Here is a 6,000-nt window from a genome sequence, read left to right on the forward strand (position 1 = left end):
AGAATTATCCTCGCGCTTGCTCCACATCCTCCACTTTTTTTGGTGTTGCAAGCAAACCAACAGATCAGTTATTGGAAATATCCTACTTCAACATCCAATAATTCACCTGGTTTTCCTTGGGCTGAATCTTCTAAGCTTTGCTCCCTCCTACCCTGCTACCCCTGACACTGAAGCAAAGCAAGTGAAGCCTGCGTACCGATCAGTACCAGTTAACAGGGATAACCACTTCCATTTACTTTGCGCTTGTGTAAATAGTCACATAAAGTGTGGGACTTGGGACATATGTTTATAGTCTCCTGCTGAGCAGGAGCATTGCCAGCATCTGCTTCATGACTGATGTTGGGTCTCCTAAAACAATATTTTAGTGGGGAGGGCAAGTTACTACTTTGTTGGGTTTGGGGTGGAGGTTTGGGGGGGTTTTTTTGCACGTCTTCCAGCTTTGCTTCTTGCCTCTTCCACCTTCCTTCCCAGGTTTGAGGAAAATACTGTCTCCTGTCAGTACAATGTATTAACTTGTACATAATTTCTGTGCTTGTCTTGTTTTAGAAAAAAAAATGCAGCTTGGTGGCACAGTTAGGAGCAGATTGTCAGCCAGACCTCACTGACCTCAGTGCAGCTATGCTGATTTACACCAACAGATTATCAAACTCTTTGAAAAGCTAGGTATAAGTCTTAATTTTTTCCCCCTACATTACTAAAGTGATTAAAGCAGTAATATAGGTTGCAAGAGACCTAGCTGCAAAAGCTGTGGCTTCCCCATACCTTCTTTGCCAGGAACTATAGCTACTTGGATTTTTTGACATGTTTTTCAGGCTGAAAATGTAGATTCAGCACAACAAAACTTTTTTCAGAGAGCAACCACTTTTGACAAACTACACTAATTAAAACATTTGATGAAAAATATTTTTAAATTTGTATGAAAACCTCCAGTTTTCATATTCAAAATTATTCCCAATACTAAGTTTTTTTTAAAGAGAAGCTCTTCATTTCCATTTGACAGTTTAAGATCATCAAAATCTTAAATTCTCTCCACAGAGCCAAACCAATGCTTGAGGTTTTCTCTCATTGTAGTTCATAAAAAGTGCTCACAATTTTAATTTCTCATCGTTGCTTAAGAAGGAACAATTTCTCAGAACTTAGAGTTTTTTCCATAGAACAAGAAAAGCATTTCCCATCCAGATTTGCCATAATTTTGTTGTACCACTCCACAAATACCATTATTGTCTTTGTGCCTCAGTTCTTTATCTGCAGAACTGGAATAACACTGCCCTCACTTAATAAGGCCCTGAAAACGAGGAAAGTTTCTTGACATATTTAGATATTATAGGCTTGGAGGCATGGAACTACTGTAAAGTTGCCCCCAAAGTTATAAGCTAGCCAATCTTTAGCATTTAGGGATAAAAAAAAAAAGTGTACAAATTAACTAATTAAATCACAGGGACCCAATAGTGTAATAGACTAAAACTGAATTGGATACCAAAGACTGACTGAAACTTCAAAAGCATCTTGACTACCATAGTCACACAGTCATAACTTTTTCTTTGTTCACTCTAGCATTATTCTGAAATGGAGAGGTCTTGCTTAGGTATTCTTTGCTTAAGTCTCTGAGAAGGGAAGACATATCCTTGGGATTAAAGGTATCTATACAAGACTGTGCAATATAAATTCAGTTCCAAACTCAGCTACAGTTCTCTGACAGTAAACAAACCATTTGCTTTGTTCTTCAATTTCCCTTACTTATCTCAGTTTTTTTATCAGCCCTACCCAATCATTTCAAATTCTTATGAAGATCTTGTCATGTGCTTCTCAAATCCAATACTATGTGTTTGTATGGGTCATTCTAGATGCTCCCATAAAGTAACTAAGAGTAATAATAACATGTAGAAAGACGTACATGCACAGCTTCCTGAATCAGAAAGAGCTATAAACTGGCATAGTCTGGTGGAGAAGGGGGAACAAAAAAAAGAAGGGGGGGGGCGCGGCAGAAACGGTGGTAAAGCATAATATGAAAAACGAGGAAGAGAACGAAGAACAGGCTGAAGGTGAGTCCTCCTACAAAATACCCCTAATTAAGCAGAGCTCTTGGATAACTCCAGTTTGAGAATTACTTTCATGCAAAGATTCCCTCTCTTTTTATTGCAAACTCTGTTCACATCAATGCACCGTAGGGTAAGATGGTTGAGAATTTTTTTTCTAATAGTGCTTTCATCGTTCACCAAACAATTTGTGGAAGTGCCAAGACAAAACAGCAGTGAAATATTCTTCTAACTGAGGAGGGTGAGATAATAAACGGAAAAAGTATTAGAGAAGATTCTTGCAGATAAAAAGCGATATACATGTATAGATGTGTTTTGCTATTTTTCCTACTCTGCTTTGTAGGACTGAAAAAGATTAAGGTAAGAGGAAGAGAAGGTAGAAACTGCATAATAAACTAACAACCTCTTACATACAATTACGCAGAAGTAAAGCTCTGCTAGTTGGGACTACAGACCAAGGGAGATCCAGTGGAAGAATACCTTCAGGGAACTCCACATACTCTGGAGAGGAGAGCTAGAACGCAAGACTGGCTGCATTTACTCTGAGCAAGGGGTCCCTGCTGCAATGCCCCCCACGCTCCCCACCCTCCCGCCAGCCAGCTCGGGGACCAGGCTGGTGTGTCCCACAGCTCCCTCCCTATTGGTGTGCCTGCCTGCCTCCGCAGAGAAACTAGGGGGAACTGGTGTATGCTCAGGCCTCATCCCTCCGTTCCCATATGGGACAAAGACACAAATGAGACACACTTGGACTCTGAAGCATTTCTGGGTTCTCCAGCTTGCACATATCCGTAGCAACCAAAACTGAGATGTAACAGAGAGTGGCTCAGAGGCAGTTGTGGGAAAGGCCATGAAAGAAACCAACTCATTCTTAAATGCCTCACAAAAAAACCCACCAAAATATCAGCATCACTTTGCTCCTAGAAAGGAGCCACTTCAGCCACTGACTATCAGTTCCAAACCCACCAAGTTCCCCTCTTCACTGTTTTTCCCTACAAAATAAGATTAATATAGTCCTCCACAAACTCTTCTTCTAAAAGCCTGACACATCATCTCTTCCTTCCACAAATCTTTTACCCTAGAAATGGGACTACAAAAGTTCCCCTCTACATTTTGTCCAAGAAAGTGAAACAAGATTAAAGTAAAAGCAGGGGCAGCACTATGAAATGATAGGCATTCACCTACTCTGTGCTACAGCTAGTGCACAACACTGATAAAACTCTTCAGAGCTAGATAAAGACCTGGAGAAGTCACTGTAGAGATGATCCTGTACTGCTTCACTGCAAGGGAAAGAACGGCTGATCTAATATCCCCTTTTACATCTCTTATTCCACACTCCTTGCCTCATCCCATTTTTCCTCTGTTCTTTAAATTATTTGATTTCACAAACTGTATGAAACAGAGTGAGGCAACCACAAATAGAATTTAAAGGTAATGTTGCCTGAAATTTCCAGAGAGCCAGGCTTTCACTTCCAGTGTCCACCACTGGCTTTTTGACAGTACTTCAGAGTAGAGGCTAACAGTTCTTACCCATGCTAGTACAAGTCCTAACAAGCCAGCTCTCTTCATAACCCAGTCCTCCTCTTCCTCTGTTCCTACCTCTTTCTTTTTCTGCTGCTGTTCTCCCCCCTGGCTTTTGCTCGTTCCTCCCCATGTCTTTCCTCCGCTTCTGTTTCCCCTCTCCCCCATTTCCATTCCAAAAGTTCTCAGTTAAAAGCATTGCCTGAAGCAAGATCACATCTCCAATAAGAGAGGCAACTTCATTACAGTTTAACATAAAAAGATCAGCTGATATCGATCCATAATTTGGACAAGTGCCATGCTATTGACAGGAAGACAAAATAAGTTAGAATGGCCATGTTTCAAAAATTCTGTATGTACACTCAATCACTAGAACAGAAATTGCAGCCGGGTATATAATAACAGAGCCGTGTTCTCTGTTTCCCCTGTAGATCAATGCTAATATGAGGAGGGCCACAGAAGATGGATGTTGCCGACAGAAAACCTTGAAATTCCAGGTTAGGACTTTGGTGGCTTCATGGATAAAAGAGTGTGTGTGCAATGGCAGTGTAATTTAAATATGAAAGACCAAACTCCTTCCTTAATACCTGAGAATGCTCTACTTCAAAGTAGTCACTTCTGCATTTAAATTCAAGTTAGGGAAAACAGAAACTGACCCAACATCCTGCCTTAGATAAATACACAGGCTTTAGTTCACACACCTAGGGGACCCCAGGTGGATTACTCGGTGGGGTTAGACAACCATAGGACAATATACCTTCACATAGTCACAGATACACAGAAAAATACATATGAGCTTTCTATACATTACTGAACAATCACTCTGCTAGAAGGTAATTTTTCCAGAAGGTAGGCGGTGGCAGGAGAGACAGAATATTTCTTTCTGTTACTTTTTACTAGAAACCATTTTGCCAGGCTACCGAACTGCCGCAAAATTTCTAGCCCATGCTGGCTATGTTTCACTAGTAAGGTTTACGACCCCCACACAACAGATGTTTAAACTAGTCAGCAAGGAGCAAATACAGGAACTTCAGCACCAAAAATACAGTCCTCTACCATTTGAGCTAACTCAAACAGATATTTACTGTAACAGATACTTATTCTTTGTACAGACCAATTGGTACAGAGAATAAACCAGCCAGACAAGGCATTATACTTGCACTTTGCCAAGAGCAATTCTTTTTGGGTACTTAACTCTGTTAAGGTCAAATTCCCCCCACACACCTCTACCATAACAAGGTTGGATCCAATCACAGTTCACATGGGAGGGTTGCACAAGACTACAGGCCACCAAAGCAATGCTAGCGTCCCCAGGAAGTTAGCATTCCAAAAAACTCAGCCGTGAGACATGTACCCTCTACCATTCCTGCCTAAAAAACTCCTGTAGCTAATAGCAGCGAAGATTTTATTTTCTCTATAAGCCTGCTATTTGAGACCAACATAACTCACTTAGCAATGCATTGCACACTATTCCTGATTATGTAGGAATACCAAGTAATTGAAGAGAAATAATATGCATCAATGACTAGGATTTTTACCAGGATTTATCCCTTCCTGTTTCCTCCAGATTGACATGTATTCATCTTCAAGGCTGAGGACTACAAGCCACACAAAACTCTGATGTTGCATTGGTAAATCCTTCCATATAAAAGGAGATATATATATAAGTATATATGTCTTTCTCTGCTTTCACTACCCCTATTCAGGAAGCTTCTTCAGTATTTTGAAGCAACATGTTCATGTTGCTAACGCTACATTGTATGAACAGAGAGTATTTTTTAAAAGATGTATAGTCTGGGTCATTCACAGAAAGTGCTCACTTGCAAGTTGTTCAGTAAAGCAGACTCACTTCCCAGAAAAGATGTTGCCCCATCAAAACTTCAGTTCTCATTTCAGCCTTGATCTGAATCCAAATTCCACAACTAGCCTTTATCCTGACAGGCCAAACCTTTCTTCAGATACTCCTGCATTTTCTCAGCTGCACAAAACCCATCCTGAGGTTTGTGACTCATGCCCATTATTAGTTTAGTCAGATTATAGACAGTTTTGATGTCTAGTTCTCAGTACAATACCACAATGTTTAGGACATGTATGGGAACGGTGAAGGAGGGGGTTGTTAACCACATCAGTCTATTGATCACAGACTTTTATAGACCTACCTGCAGAGGGACTGTACCAGCAGAAATGCTGTAAGAGCCACAGGTCTTCAGATCATCCTTAAACTCTCATGAAATCCCATCCAGTGAGCTATAACTGCCCTTTCACCGTGCTCTTCCTCCTTCCTTCTGAGCCCATCTGGCTAACAGGTCAGAAGTGAGGACACCTGTGCACAAAGCCGTTGAAGCTGGGAGATGATTTGCTAACTCTGGAGTTCGGTTCCCACCTGAAGCACCTGCTGTTGGCCCTGACTCACCTGGGGGCCGAATCCACCACCGGTGGCCCCCGA

At 41.1% G+C, this 6,000-nt stretch overlaps 1 long non-coding RNA gene across 1 annotated transcript in view; it reads right to left on the minus strand.

Moving 5' to 3' along the window:
• Positions 1 to 5,763, minus strand: part of LOC127017539 (uncharacterized) — a 184,286-nt gene extending 178,523 nt beyond the window's left edge. The window contains exon 1 of the long non-coding RNA XR_007766612.1: positions 5,714 to 5,763. This is a non-coding gene — a long non-coding RNA (uncharacterized LOC127017539). The remainder of the gene's footprint in view (positions 1 to 5,713) is intronic.
• Between the last annotated feature and the right edge of the window lie 237 nt (positions 5,764 to 6,000).

The sequence above is a fragment of the Gymnogyps californianus genome, chromosome 6 (genome assembly GCF_018139145.2).
Source record: "Gymnogyps californianus isolate 813 chromosome 6, ASM1813914v2, whole genome shotgun sequence".
Lineage (NCBI taxonomy): Eukaryota > Metazoa > Chordata > Aves > Accipitriformes > Cathartidae > Gymnogyps > Gymnogyps californianus.